The sequence below is a fragment of the Dermacentor albipictus genome, chromosome 1, assembly GCF_038994185.2.
Source record: "Dermacentor albipictus isolate Rhodes 1998 colony chromosome 1, USDA_Dalb.pri_finalv2, whole genome shotgun sequence".
Lineage (NCBI taxonomy): Eukaryota > Metazoa > Arthropoda > Arachnida > Ixodida > Ixodidae > Dermacentor > Dermacentor albipictus.
This window is the reverse complement of record NC_091821.1, coordinates 179,951,453-179,967,566: the sequence shown is the minus strand read 5'-3', so window position 1 is coordinate 179,967,566 and position 16,114 is coordinate 179,951,453.

Below are 16,114 nucleotides of genomic sequence, written 5' to 3'. Positions count from 1 at the left end.
CTCTCCTGAAATAGCTGATGCAGCATCGGCATGCGTCTTGCATTAACCTATGCACATGTGCTATGCACCATTTTACTTTTCTTGGTGTTTTTAGCCTTCAATGCTTGCAGAGCAGAGTGGCTTCTCTCTTGAATGCAAGCTTTCTCATTTTCCATATTCCTAGTCTCGTTGATGATTGCTCCTCTTCCTTGATAGCCTGGGTCTTTGTGCAAGCTACAGTGAAGTGATTGATTGCAGAATCTGGTTTTGCTGCCACACTTGGTTGTGGTAACTGTGTTACAGATGTGGGGGCCTGGTCAGTTGCATTGGTAAGCAGTCCCTCGAGGTAAGCATTTGCTCCTGCAGTCCGCAAAGCGACATAGACTCCCAGTATACACACACCGTAACTGGTGCGCCCCGTTCGTTCTGGCCTGCTGCAGCCATGGGCAAATTGTGCTTGTGGCCTACCTCGGCCATGATTTGCTCAAAACGGAGACCAGCATATGTGCTTACATGGTTCGAAGTGTATGAAGTTGATAGCCGTATGGGTGGAAAGGCCCGCAAGAATGGCTGCCGAAGGTGATGCCCACAAAAGCGACTTGTCCACATTGCGACAAAGTGGGACACAAAGTGTGAGCCACACATAGCGGCCCCCGAAAGAAAATAAATGTGCAGGTTGGAAAGGAGTTAACGCTAAAATGCCGGGTAGTCCATGTCGCTGTGTTGGTTGCGGCAGCAGATGCCTGCGTCACCTGATTGCTTCGCAATGGAAGTTGCTCATCTTCAACGGCAACTGTTGGTTCAAACAGGTGCAAGGCTCTGTCCAATCTGTTTGTACCGCAGGTTGTCGCTCGTTACCAGACCACCACATGTGACAAAGGCAAGCATTATGCCTGTAAGATGGTTCGTAGCCAATGTATAATGTATTGTCAACCTCAAGCGGTGACTGATTGCCGTTTAATTTTGCTGTTATGTCACTTGGTTACGGTCGCAGTTTTATGTTTTTCGAATATTGCTGCCTGGTCGGTTGCACTGGGAAGCAGCCTCTCGAAGTAAGAATTTGATCCTCCAGTCTGCACAGCGACATAGACTCGCAATTTACGCACACCGTGATTCGTGCTCCCCGTTCACCCTTTCCTGCTGCAGCCATGGGCAAATTGTGCCTCTGGCCTTTCTCGGCCGCGATTAGGCATGAATGGAGACCAGCATAAGTGCTTACATGGTCGGACGTGTATGAAGTTGGGTGGAAAGGCCCGCAACAGTGGCCGATGAAGGTGATGCCCACGAAAGCGACTTGTCCATATTGAGACAATGTGGGACACCAAGTGTGAGCCACACATTAGCGGCCTCCAAAAGAAAAGAAACATGCAGGCTGGAAAGGAGTCAATGCTGAAATGATGGGTAGTCCATGTCGCTGTGTAGGCTGCGGCAGCAGATGCCTGCGTCACCCGACTGCTTTGCACTGCAAGTTGCTCATCTTTAACAGCGACTGTCGCCGCAAACAGGTGGGACACTCTGTCCAATCTGTTTCTGCTGCTGGTTGTTGCTCGTTAGTAGACCACCACGTGCGACGAAGTCGGGCACTACGCCTGTAGGTAGGCAGCTCAATGTACCCTAAGAGACCCGTGTATGTGAATGCTCACTGTTGCCATATGGTTCGTCGCCAATGTATGATGTATTGTCTGAACCTCATGCGGTGACTGATTGCTGTTTAATTTTGCTGTTATGTCACTTGATTATGGTCGCAGTGTTATGTTTTTCGAATATTGCGGCCTGGTCGGTTGAACTGGGAAGCAGCCTCTCGAAGTAAGAATTTGATCCTGCAGTCTGCACAGCGACATAGACTCCCAATTTACGCACACCGTGATTCGTGCTCCCCATTCACCCTTTCCTGCTGCAGCCATGGGCAAATTGTGCCTCTGGCCTTTCTCGGCCGCGATTAGGCATGAACGGAGACCAGCATAAGTGCTTACGTGGTCGGACCTGTATGAAGTTGGGTGGAAAGGCCCGCAAAAGTGGCTGATGAAGGTAATGCCCACGAAAGCGACTTGTCCATATTGAGACAATGTGGGACACCAAGTGTGAGCCACACATTAGCGGCCTCCAAAAGAAAGAAACATGCAGGCTGGAAAGGTGTCAATGCTAAAATGATGGGTAGTCCATGTCACTGTGTAGGCTGCGGCAGCAGATGCCTGCGTCACCCGACTGCTTTGCACTGCAAATTGCTCATCTTTAACAGCGACTGTCGCCGCAAACAGGTGGGACACTCTGTCCAATCTGTTTCTGCTGCTGGTTGTTGCTCGTTAGTAGACCACCACGTGCGACGAAGTCGGGCACTACGCCTGTAGGTAGGCAGCTCAATGTACCCTAAGAGACCCGTGTATGTGAATGCTCACTGTTGCCATATAGTTCGTCGCCAATGTATAACGTATTGTCTGAACCTCATGCGGTGACTGATTGCTGTTTAATTTTGCTGTTATGTCACTTGGTTATGGTCGCAGTGTTATGTTTTTAGAATATTGCGGCCTGGACGGTTGCACTGGGAAGCAGTCTCTCGAAGTAAGCATTCGCTCCTGCAGCCTGCACAGCGACATAGACTCCCAATTTTCATGCACCGTGATTCGTGCTCCCCGTTCGCGCTTTCCTGCTGCAGCAATGGGCATATTGTGCCTCTGGCCTTTCTCGGCCGCGATTAGGCATGAACGGAGACCAGCATACGTGCTTACATAGTCCGATGCGTATGAAGTTGATAGCTACATGGGTGGAAAGGCCCGCAAAAGTAGCTGATGGAGGCGATGCCCACGAAAGCGACTTGTCCATAGCGAGACAATGTGAGACACCAAGTGTGAGCCACACATTAGCGGCCCCCGAAAGAAAAGAAACGTGCAGGTTGGAAAGGAGTGAACGGCTAAAATCTGGGGTAGCCCATGTCGCTGTGTAGGCTGCGGCAGCAGATGCCTGCGTCTCCCGATTGCTTCGCAATGCAATTTGGGCATTTTTAACGGCGACTGTCGCTGCAAATAAGTGGCACACTCTGTCCAATATGTTTCCGCTGCTGGTTCTTGCTCGTTAACCTGACCACCACGTGCGACGACGACGGTGAGCCGTTTACGAGCTCGCGTCAATGATTCCAGCGTATCTCGACATGCAAATTTTATTTCTGCTATTGCACGAGGATGTACACTGCTTGTCTTCTGCCAATAAAGTCGCGCGTTCTGTTCACTCACTTGTGGCTTGTTTGTATGGGCGTCAGTAGAGGCTCTTGGCAATTAGAACGCACCAGCTAAGCGGCAGCGAAGGCATTGAGGCATGCCGCATAGCCTGCAGGGCAAGCACGGCACGTACCAGCGTACGCGACCGGCAAAAAACGGCCATATTGAATTTTGCGCTAAAAAAAAAGTTTGCACTTCCGCTTCCGGATTGAGCAACGTCATCTGGCGTCCCCGAAAGTTAGTTCCATGCGCTGCCGCTGCTTATTTTTTCGAACCACTGCCAAAGGTACAGTTTCCCTTCTCTAAAGTTGTTCTTTATTCTATGACCTGACCGCCCGCTCTTTGCGATGCTAGAATAAACAAGTTGTTCTGTTAGCAGTCGACTCATGCTTTGCCGGGACCTTCGGATGCTTCCAGTGTGCCCCAGGCCGCCAGGCCAACGCTACCCTTGGGGCTTGCGACCCATTTGCAACAACGGGTGTCAGCACTGAGGTTCCAACACCGCAAACACACGGACGCTGACGCCCTTTCTCGCTCACCGGTCTCCGCTGACTGCGCTTGCCTATCCGCCCTTGAGCCCACAGTTCCATCTCATGCACTGCGCAACATGCCGTCGGAGCAGCGCAAGGATCCCTGGATCAGTGCTCTCATCAGCATCCTTTCTGATCCATCCACCTCTTCACCATCTCGCGCTCTTCGCCGCCAGGCTACCCACTTCTGCATTCGCGACGGCCTTCTTTATCGTCGTAATTACCTCTCTGACGGTCGCAAGTGGCTTCTCGTGATACCCCGCCATCTCCGTGACCTTATCTGCGACGCTTTCCACGCAGACCCTCAGTGCGCACATGCCGGCCTCTTCAAGACCTATGCTCGACTACGCATCCGATTTTATTGACGTGGCATGTATAAATACGTCAGAAAATTCATTCGCTCCTGTGCTCAGTGCCAACGCCGAAAATTACCTCCCGGACAAGTCTACCCGTCACAACCCCTTCCCTGCCCTAGTCGGCCCTTTGATCGTGTTGGTATAGACATCTACGGACCGCTACCCTCCACTCCAGCAGGCAACCGCTGGATTATTGTTGCAGTGGATCACTTGACCCGCTATGCTGAAACAGCTCCTCTGCCGACTGCCACCGTCCGCGACGTTGCATCGTTTCTGTTAGGACATTTCGTTCTTCGCCACGGTGCCCCTCGCGAACTTCTGAGCGATAGAGGCCGCGCCTTTCTTTCCGATGCTTTGAAGGCACTACTCGACGAATACCGAATCGTTCACCGTACCAGTACAGCGTACCATCCGCAAACTAATGGCATGACCGAGCGCTTCAACCGTACTCTTAGCGATATGCTCTCCATGTACGTCGCCTCTGATCATTCAAACTGGGACCAAGTTCTCCCTTTCGTGACGTATGCGTACAATACTGCGGCCCAAGCAACTACTCGTTTTTCCCCTTACTTTCTCCTATACGGACGAGAACCTTCTACTACTCTCGATACCATTCTGTCATATACACCTGACGCGTCCGAAAGTACTCCGCTATCTGAAGCTCCTCGTCATGCCGAGGAATGTCGCCAGCTTGCCCGCTCTTTTTCCACCAAGGACCAGTGGCAGCAGCAATCCCGTCAACCTGCCGGCCGTTCTGCACCAACTTTTTTGCCTGGCTCTCTCGTATGGCTTCGGGTACCCGCTACTACACCCGGCCTCTCCTCAAATCTTGTCGCAAAGTACCTAGGACCCTACCGCGTTCTCGAGCAAACGTCCTCCGTCAATTACATCGTAGAGCCCCGCACGCCATCGACGGACCTACTCCATCGCGGCCGCGAACTTGTCCACGTCTCTCGCATTAAGCCGTACTATGACCCAATAGTAGTCTTCTCGCCTTAAGTCGCCAGGATGGCGCCTTTTTCTGCGGAGGGCGATTGTAACGAAGAAGAGTAGCCTGCCTGCGCCACAGCACCGGCCATCGCTACCGGCATGAGCTCGTGGTTGCTGTCTTTCGCCGAACGCTTGCGACGGCTACCCGTTCGCGCCCGTTGCTAACAAATCTCTTAGCAGGGCAAATATTTTCTGATTCGCCCTCGTAATATGCGTATCATATGTCTGAACAATATATGCAACAGTTTCGAATAACTTACGAGATACGGTTGATTTGCAGTTCGCCATTGTATTTTTGTTTGATAAACTTAACTGGCTATTTCAGTGGGCAAAACGGGAAGCCTTCCAGGGCCTCTGTTTGCAGACAGCAAAGTGTTATTGGGATTAAAATAGTCTAATGTTCATTTCATGCCTGCATTCAGCCTGGCCATGTCATGTGGGGACCTTCGCTATCCTGCAAAAGCAGTTGCCAGATATAGTAAATTAAGTCATGGGTACGTTGAATTCGAGCGTCTGTGGTAATTAAATCATTCTTTTTAATAATCAGCATGGTTTCCGGGCTGGGTACTCTACTCTCACACAGTTAATTGAATTCACACACGACATTGCATCATGCTCAAATCATCGCGGTCAGATAGACGCCATTTTCATCGACTACTCAAAAGCATTCGATTTTGTTTGCGATAATAAGCTCATAACTAAACGTGGTGCCTTTTTCAAGGGAATATACCCTGTCCGACTACTAGGCTGGCTTACGGACTACTTACATTAAGATCACAGTTTGTCACGTTCAATCACTCTCAACCAACGTCTGTGTATATAACATCTGGCGTCCCGCAGGGATCAGTTCTAGGGTCACTTTTATTTCTCATTTACATTAATGACGTCGTCCAGGTACCTCATAACACATCAGTTAAAATCCGCTTATATGCAGATGACTGCTTTCTGTATTCAAATATAAATAATCCATGCGACCAGTTTATTCTAAATAATGTGTTTTCTTCATTCTGTGATTGGAGCAACACATGGCAGATGAGGATAAATTTTGGCAAAACTATATCGATGACATTCACTAACAAGAAAAATCCTTTTCGATTTTCGTATAGTAACAACACGTATCAACTAACGCACGTAAACAAGTTGAAGTACCTATAGGTGTAACATTCTGTTCAAATTTGAATTGGTCCAAACATATAGCTCCAAAGCGCTTAGGAAACTCGGGTTCTTAAAACGTATGTTGAAAGATGCAACCAAAAACTGTAAGCTGACGGCGTACAAATCTCTAGTAAGGTCTGCACTTGAATATGCTTCAGTGGTCTGGTCGCCGCACTTCGCTAAAGACAAACTTAAAAACGTGCAGAAAAAAGCAATAATATTCATTTATAAGCGTTATGACCGCCACTTCTCTCCCGCACTTCACGCTGTTAGGATTGGGGCCTCAATCCCACCGTTCGTGACCAGTTGTCAAGATTGGAGTCGGGCATAAAATTAGAAAGTAGCTGGCCCATGCCGTCGTCCAACTTATCCCCGCTGAGGACGTTGTTGAAGGGAAGGACTGCTTCTCATCGGGAACGAGGAATATGGGTTTATTTACAGTATTTACATGCATCAGTCTTTGCATTGCATGCAATGCAATCAGTCAATGCATTTACATGCATTAGTTCATCAGTCTAGCATGACTGCGAGAGAAAGAGTGTCAGTCTGACATGACTGCGAGAGAAAGTGTATCAGTCTAACATGATGCTCAGTGTCCTGAGCATCCGCCCAACAGCGGTTTATAAACACACACACATACACACACACACGCACACACACACACACACACGCACGCACGCACGCACGCACAGGTTCACGAAGCCCGCCGGGATCCGACTGTCTTCGCAGAACTCGGGGCTTACTTCCAGAACGGTGCGTGGGAAGGGGTCTTCGTCGACGTTCCCGCGGCACTTCCCCGCTCGCGGCAGACCAGGGCGGCGGTGGCGAGTGCAGGCACAAAGCCTGCTTCGTCGAACTCGGTTCCATGCGACGGAGAGTTGAGGACGCGTGTATTGTTCTCGACACACAGTCGACTTAGTGACGCCGTGGCTAGAGGTTTGCGGTGGCGTTCCCCGAAAAGGTTGCCGCTGCTGTCGCAACTGGCTGGCAAAACTTGCATCTCAGCGGTCCGTTCTTAACAGCGCCTCCATGGCCCGGAAAATCTCGACTGTCTAGCGCTGACAACCGCTGGGCAGGAAGAGAACGGCTGGTAGCCAAGGGGGGGGGGGGATGCCTTACTCGCAGCGACCACTTGTGTAATGATGTCACCACCCCAAAACATCCAACAAGGACAGGCAACTGCAAAACGAACCCCACAACACGGCTCTGCGCCGAGATGACGTACCTTGGCTCCCACTTTAGACCCGCTAGGATTCAAAGAAAACATAAGTGCAGAAACAAAAAAAAATATTGCATTTCGCTATGCCAATTTCTGAAGCAATTTCGTGCTGACAAATTCAGCAATCATGTAGGGAATCCTGCTAAATGAGAGGGGATCTTCTTGGCTTAACAAAATTAACACTAGTATCCCTAAAATTTAGGCGGGACCCTCAAGCGCAGAATTCAAATTAGCGTGCTCAAAGCATCCGCATTGCTATGCAACTTTTCCTTCTTATATCTAACGGAGAAGTTGTACTCGTGGAGAGTGAGGCTCCATCGGAGCAAGCGGCCATTTTTGTGTGACATTTGATTGAGCCACGTCAGAGGACAGTGGTTGGTCTCGAAGATGAATTTCGCTCCGTACAAGTAACACGACAAGTTCTGGGCGGCCCAAACTAAACAAGCGCATTCCTTCTCTGAAGCGCTGTAGGCTTCCTCTCTTACATTTAGTTTACGGCTGGCATAGAGGATAGGATGCTCCTCGTTATCGTCGCCGACCTGACTAAGTACCACGCACATACCCCTGTCGCTTGCGTCGCATTGAACTATGAATTCCTTTGTGTAGTATGGCGCGCGAAGCACAGGACGAGAAACCAGTAGCGTTTTCAAACTTTGGAAAGCGTTCCTTTGTCCTTACCCCAGTGTACGCTACTTGGTGCTCCCTTTCGGAGGGCGTCCGTTAATGGACTTGCCATTTGCGAGTAATTCGGAATGTACCGTTGATAGTAGCCCACAAGTCCCAAAAATGAACGAAGGTCTGTTTTCGTGCGCAGCTGAGAAAATTCTCCAATCGTAGCTATATTCAGCTCGGCCGGCCGTCTCGTGCCCTGGCCGGCAACATGGCCCATATAAGTAACCTGCGAACAACCAAATCTACACTTTTCCGCTTTCATTGTTAAGCCGGCTTCCCTCAACCGTGAGAACACCTGTTTGAGGTGCGATACGTGTTGTTCCCAGCTGTCCGAAAAAATTGCTGCATCATCCAGATATGGCAAGGCGAACTCCTGCGAGTCTTTTAGGACAATCTCCATTAACTCAGAGGAGCTAAACGGCGCGTTCTTCAGCCCGAAGCTGAGTGCGAGTGGGCGAAAAGTGCCTACAGGTGAGATGAATGCGGCATAGCGACTGGCACTTTCTGAAAGGGGAACTTGCCAGTACCCCCGCACGAGATCTATAGTTGAAATGTATTTAGCAGCGCTAACTCTTTCAATTCGTTCCTCAATGTTGAGTATCGGGTACAGCTGATCCCTAGTGATGGCATTTAATTTCCTGTAGTCAACACACGGACGAGGGTCCTTGTTAGGTGTTTCTACCAGTATTAGCGGTGACGTGTAGTCACTCTCAGCGGGCTCAATAACTCCAAACTCTAGCATGCGCTGTATCTCTGCCTCCATAATTTCTCTCTGTCTTGGAGACACCCTGTAAGGCTTTGATCTTACGGGTTCGGTTGATGTCAGCTCTATTTCATGCGTTATTAGTTCGGTTCTACCTGGCCGATCGCTGAATCTGTCGAGATATTCCCCTAACACCTCTTTTAGCTCATCTAGCTGCTCGGGTCTTAGAGCATGCGAGCTTACCGAGTGTTCTACTACTTCTTCTAGGCCGAGTTCAGAGTTGGAGGTCGCCCTATACTCCTTAAACTTGGTACTAGTGCCATCCTGCTCTTTGATGGTATAATTAACGACTCCGCTCCGCTTTGCATACGGCTTCATCAAATTGCAGTGATATATCCTCACCTCCTTCCTGCGACCGGGCATTTTCAGAGCATAGTTAGTATCGGAAAGTTTGTGCAACACTTTAACGGGCCCGTCCCAGTGAACTTCAAGCTTGTTCTTTCTTGAAGGTTTGAGGATCGTTACCTGGTCTCCGGCGTTAAATGTACGAAGCCTTGCATTTCTGTCGTAATAGAATTTGGCGTTCTTTTGCGCTACTCCCATGTTCTGTTAGACTAGTTCTTGGGTTGCGCTTAGCCGTTCCAGCAGATTTAGCACGTATTCAACTACTGTTGGACTCTCTCCTCTTTCCTCCCACATCTCGCTTAACATTCTTAGTGGAGAACGGAGTGTCCTCCCATACACTAGTTCTGCTGGCGAGAACCTTGTCGCTTCATGTGGAACCCTTCGCAAAGCAAACAAAGTTGCCGGTAGACAGTTCTCCCAGTCCTCCTTCTGCTCGTAACAGAGCGCACGCAAAACTCGCTTAAGGTATTTCTTCAGAAGACTGGCCTTGACCTTCACATAATCATATACATCTTCCTGCACTGAGTCTGGCGATTACCTCGGCAGCCTCACACGGCAACATAGACAGCAACCGCTGTGGCCATGTACTCGGACCGAAGTTCATCTTCTCGCAAGTCCTTTCAAAATTGCATAGGAACAAGCCTATGTCGGTTTCGACCTCAAATGGCTTTAATAGCCTGTCCATGAGGTATGATTCTGCCTCACTTGATCGTCTCAGAGCCCTTTCCCTTCCTTGAGACAACTCCAAACGTTTGCTTTCAAGTTCAAGTTGCATTTTTCCTAACTTGCGATATTTATCGCGTTCCTCTCTCTCTCGTTTTTCCCTGTCCCGTTCTTTTCTTTCTCTTTTCGTTTCTCTCTTTTTTTCAGAAGTTCCAATCCCATTTCAATTTCTTCCTCACTGGCCTGTTCGGAAATTACCGTAGCTCCAATAATTCCGATTTTAGCACTTGCTTGCGCACATCTAGGCCCAGTTGCTCACCAACAATCAACAATTCGTCTCTCAGCAGTGTCCTTAACTCCATGATTGCTACTTTACTGCCTTGGTCCTGCTCGCTAAATCTAGCTAGAAAAAAACAACCTAGCTAACACTCAACAATCTTGCTTCCCTACTGTTCTAAACAGAACAACCACAAAATGAAGCCTAGAGAGCAAGAACCAAGAACCAAGCACGAACCAAGCACGAACCGCAGACACAGCACCACGTCGCAAAGTCCATCTTACCGCTATCAGCCAGTTGTCAGTATTGGGGGCTCAATCCCATCGCTCGTAATCAGTTGTCAAAATTGGAGTCGGGCATGAATTAGAAAGTAGCTGGCCCATGCCGTCGTCCAACTTATCCCCGCTGAGGACGTTGTTGAAGGGAAGGACTGCTTCTCATCGAGAGAGAGTTCCAATCAGTCGGCCGAAGTGAACGGACGTGTCGTCGGCGAGCTCCGCAACCACCGAGACTACGCGACCTTCACCGACCGCCCTTGACCGCCCTTGCCCGGGCCGCTTTCGCCGGGAGTCATATGGGAAGCGGCTTTCTCGCCGTTTCCCACCGACCGCCTTTTCTTCCCGGGACTTTTTTGCCGCTCCCCGCGCCTCTACAGCTCTGAAGCAGTTCCAACGCGGCTGCCCCTGCCGGGGCCATAGCTGCCTTGGCGTGTTTTCTACACCATGAACAAAGAGCGCCAAGCGACCAGCTCTTCCGAGGCCCATGTTCTAAACGGGCGTGCAAAGGGCCTTCGGCCAATTCACCGCTCTGTTTCGATGGAGCATTTATCTGCCGCAACGTCATTTTACAACGAGCAGAAGACGCAATCGGCAACGGAGAACGCCGCCGCGCGTTCCTCGACAACAACGAAGACGCCCGAGGTGGATACCGCGGGAGTGGCCGCCGATCCCATCGTCGCCACTTTCCCCTCCCAACAGCGAGAGGTGGACACTCCGACCGGGGAAGGATGGAGGAAGGTGCTGCCCCGAACATTTACGACGACACAGGTGGCTGTTGGAAGACAGTCATACATAAGCGACGCATCCGTCAAACGCGCGCTAAGACGCAACCCTCCGAGAACATCTTAGGCATTCCGGACACCTCCCAGCCTACCGTACGCAAGCGCAGTCGGAATCAGAACCTGCCTCAACTTCCTTTGCACGATGAAAAGATAATTCTGCGGCCTCACGGAGGACTTTGTCTCGATAAGTGGACGCGCCCAGAACTCGCCAGTGCTCTATGGAGTGCAGCCGGCTTGACCACCGAGGATCGTCAGGACATCATATTCCGACTGCGACCTCAGCAGAACTTGGCAATCATCAGCACACCCCAGTCACACGTAGCCGACGCATTGTACAAGGTGAGGGAGCTGAACCTTGGTCAGCGGGTCTATCCCATCACAACATATTTTGCGGCCCCAGACAACTCATGCAAGGGAATTGTTCCTGGCCTTTTGCCCGGTACATCATCTTCCAAGCTAGTGGATGAGCTTTTGGCTCCTGGGACTCAAATACTTCAAGCACGAATGATGGGTCAAACCAACGTTGCGTTGGTAACATTTGAAGGACTTAAAGTGCCTCCCTACGTGCGTTTCTATGGTGCTGAACACCGCTGCTACCCCCATCGACCCTGCCAACTGGTTTGCAAGATATGTCACAAGCTCGGCCATTGGGCTGATTACTGTCCTACGCCGCACGTGGTCATTTGCGCGACGTGCGGGACTGACAACCCCACCCCGTCACATCCGTGCACCCCACACTGCAGATCCTGTGATCCTGCAGACCCTACAGCGGATCCAAGCTGCCCGCGGCGTGCTAGGCAGACACTGAACAAAGCTTGGGTGCGGAAAGCTCTCGAGAAAGAGCAGCGTGAACTCCAACCCTCCAGCGACCCCACCACTACCACAGATACGGCGGAGACCCGAACGTCGCGCGCCCCAACGAAGGAGACCAGAAAAGTCCGGTTGGAGGCCCGTTCGAGATCCCGTCGCAAGTTCCGGACCCGTTCCAAGTCACGGTCCCGATCCCGCGAGGCATCGGTGCGCCTCCCAGAGAAGCGCCCTCCTTCCCCGTCTTCCCAACAACCCTACAAGAAGGCCCTGCAGACCAACGCCCCAGCCAAGGTGACCCTGGTCCCTTCAGAGGTGCAGCGGACCCCGGAGAAGAAAACAGCTATGGAGGCGCCTCGGGAGGTAGGTCGGGTGAAGGGTCCCCCACAGCTCGCTCCGCCCCGTAAATCGCTCCCTACCCCTTCCCCTATTACCAATTCGTTATCAAATCCCGATCCTCTAATAGAAATAGCCCGCCTACGTCATGACCAGAGGCGTAGCCAGTGGGGGGAGCTTATGGGGCTTCAGCCCCCCCCCCCTCCACGAAATTTTCTCGTGCCGTCCATGCACCGCCCACCCAAGCAATCCCCTGTGCCGGAAATCATTCTGAATTTTCTCCAGAATGTCTTTTTCACGCTCGAAAAGACATTTCAGCGCGAACCTTGCGAACTCGGGCTGGATTTCGCGGCAGCGCCCATACACCGGGAGTCACATAACGCCAAGCAGCCCCATCCAAGCACAGTTTCAAGGGCGTTTTGATGACGAACGGGCTCGCCACGGCATTTTTCGGAGGCCGCGGAATGTATACGCAGCGCATGGATGTCAATTCCGAAATTTATGGCTATAATGTTCTCATAGACTTTTGATGTGAAAGGTGCATTGACATTTCCAGTCTTACATCGGACCATATAAAGAGACAAGCCAAATCAACACACTATCAGACAAGTTGACAAAGCCAGCAGCGAGGTCGGATGAGATGAAGCGTTGTGGTGGTTCATTTGTGCCGTCATGACACAAAAAAATATCAATATTTTTTTTCCACCCACGTCAAAGCATCCGTGTCAAGACACTAAAGTCAGCCAAGGTAACTACGTTCTTATTAATCTTTTCTACTTCGACTTTTATTCGTGAGGACACATTGAGCTTCTTCAATTTTTTTGTCCTCGCTACCCTACCCGCGGGCTGCCAGAGGCAGCTAGCAGAGCGCATGCGTTTTTCTCGTGTTGCTCCGAGCACCGCGCGGCGCACTTCGGTGCGCGTTCGCTTTTCTCTGGCCGAGTGGATTTTCGCCTGGCAGTGTTTTGGGCACTTTCTGGCTAGCAGACGAGAAAAAAAGAAACTATCGTCGCTCGCCGCCATCACTGTGGGGACTCGACGAATTGCACCGCGTTCGCTTGAGCGCAACCTCCCTGGAAAGTCTTGTCTCGCCAGTATGGGATACCGAGCAGTATGCGTATGGTTCTCGGTGGACGAAGCGTCTCACGTTTTCTTCGATATTCTTTCGGTAGCTACATTAGGTGCCCAAAGTAGGCATTCGATTGTGGCCAACATACTTTGCGCTTTTTCATTTCAGTGCCCCGGCCCCACAAAAGAAAAAAGAAGAAGACATTGTTGTGGCGCAGCGAATTGTCGTGTGGTGAAAGTTCGATTCTGTCACTTCTTTTGCGGGCAGTAATGGGCCACGGGACGCTTCAGTTGCCGGATAGTCCCATTATATAGTATTGCGATAGCAATTATATGGACACTCCAGGCGCATTCCTGCCGTCGCCGTCGCCCTCATGTTTCGTATAAAGTCCAAGGGCGACAACATCGTGACCGAGCGCCGCATGCTGTATGTGCGAGTGAAAGCGTACGGGAAGGGGGGGGGCGGGGCAGGAATGGGTGAGCCGACGATGGTGGCTCAGTTTTGTGTGTGCAAAAGAGAAAAGCGGGAAGCAAGCGCTCCGCCTTCCGTCGCGCGCGATACATCGGGGGGAGTGGATGGAATGGGGGTGGGATCTAGGATTCTGTGAATCTCTGATTGCGCAACATGTTTATTTGCCTTGTTTGACGCATTGTATACAGTGACTTTGTTTAGATACATAGATTTATTGGAGACTTATACGTATATTTAAATATCTTGTAGCAGGGTTTTGTGCATACGTGCAGTTAATTTTGTTTCCAGTGACACGTTTTTGCCTTTTATCAAGCTGTATATTCGCATTTGTATATTCCATTGTATCTTCGCATTTCTAATGTACGAAGGCGAGTAATATGAAAGTGAGCCAACCTACCCCGCGCAATAATTGTTCGGTCCATTATCTGAGGCATGCACGTGACACAGAGACATCTCTCTGTTACAAAAGTGACACGCAGGCGTGAGTATCAAGGTTGTTTAATGCTCTCATACACTGGGTTGAACATGATTGCGCGACATAATGGACGCTCTAGAAGTTGAGCAGCGTGGTGCCCTGAGGTTTTTGACAGCCGAAGGTATTTCCCAAAAAGAAATTAGTCGCCGTATGGTTGCCGTGTACGTTAAACATTGCATTTCATTGGCCACTGTGAAGCGTTCGAGCGAACGGTTCAAAGAAGAACGTGAAAGTTGCAAAGACGATCCAAGGCCGGGCCAAAGCCATCATGCAATCATCCCTAACAAACACGGAGGAAGGAAACTAAGGAGAGGCCCTACCCCCTCCGCGCGCTAGAAGAAAAGTGTGGCGGAAATGACGTATAGGTCCTCATTTTTTTTTGCTGCTTTTTTACTTTTTTTGCTGCATGGCCACGCCTTTTGGGCCACAATGGCGGCGTTGTGCTGATTTTTTGAGCGCTCACACGTGTTGCTCTGGTAGGTTTTGTGCCGTGGCAAAGGCGCTGTGTGGGCGGGTTTGCGTTAGTCACCGTGTCTTGTTGCGCTGTGTTACCTGCACCGTGCTCTGCAGGATGTTGCGCGAGCGCGCGCGAAACCACGCGCAGCGCGGCGTGGTTTCGCGAAAGATGTAAACAAGAGAGGAGGGTGGCACAAAAGGCGGAGCATCGCCATGAGCAACGCCAACTTCCGGCTTCACTTTTGCTTCACAAAGAGTGACGTCAGGGCCTCTCCTTAGTTTCCTTCCTCCGTGCTAACAAAACTGCAACGGTTGATGAGCTGATGAGTCAAGAACGGAGGATAAGCATCGATGAACTGGCAGAGCGTGTGAACATCAGTCACGGTCCGGTTCGCGCCATAATTCATGAACATCTCGGTTATCCGCTCTTGTGTGCGCAATGGTTGCCCAAGATTTTGAACTACCGCCAGAAGACGGAGAAGTTCAGCGCTGCCTTGACTCATCTGATCCGGTATCACAATAAGGGTGACGACTTCTTGTCTGCAATTGCGATCAGGGACGAACCATGGTGCCACTTCTAGGAGCCTGAAACACGACAGCAAAGCTGACAGTGGAAACATTCGAATTCACCACCCCCAACAAAGGAAAGGCCGTCATTTCCGCCGGAATGGTGTTGTTGACTTTCTTTTTTGGAGCGTCAGGGGCCATTACTGATAGAATTTGCTAAATCTTGAGAGACTATAAATTTGTTTCGTTATTGTAAAACGCCAGATCAGCTGCGTGTCACAATCAACAACAAAGTACGTGGAAAATTGCCGAATGGAGTCATCTTGTTCCACGACAATGCCATCCCCACGTCGCTGATGTGGTTAATACAAAACTGGCAATGTTCAAGTGGGAAACGCTGCAACATCCGCCATACAGCCCAGACCTGTCGTCTTGCGACTTCCACTTTTTGGAGCATTTGAAAAAAAAAAAAAGCAGCTCAAGCGAACCAGATTCGTGTCGGACGATGACGTGAAGGAGTCAGTTGCAGACTTTTTGAAGCAGCAACCCAAGGAATTTAATGAGACGGGAATCACGCGACTCGTTACAACGGGACAAATGTCTAAATGCTCATGGAGACTAATTTTAAATGAGGTACCCCGTTTGTCATATATTTGCATTGGCTGACTTTCATTTGACTCGCCCTCGTTTATCTTGCAGGACTCCTGTATTTTATACGTGCTCTCTGTTGCGGCTATAATTTCGGTGCAATTACTCACGATACACGACCGGT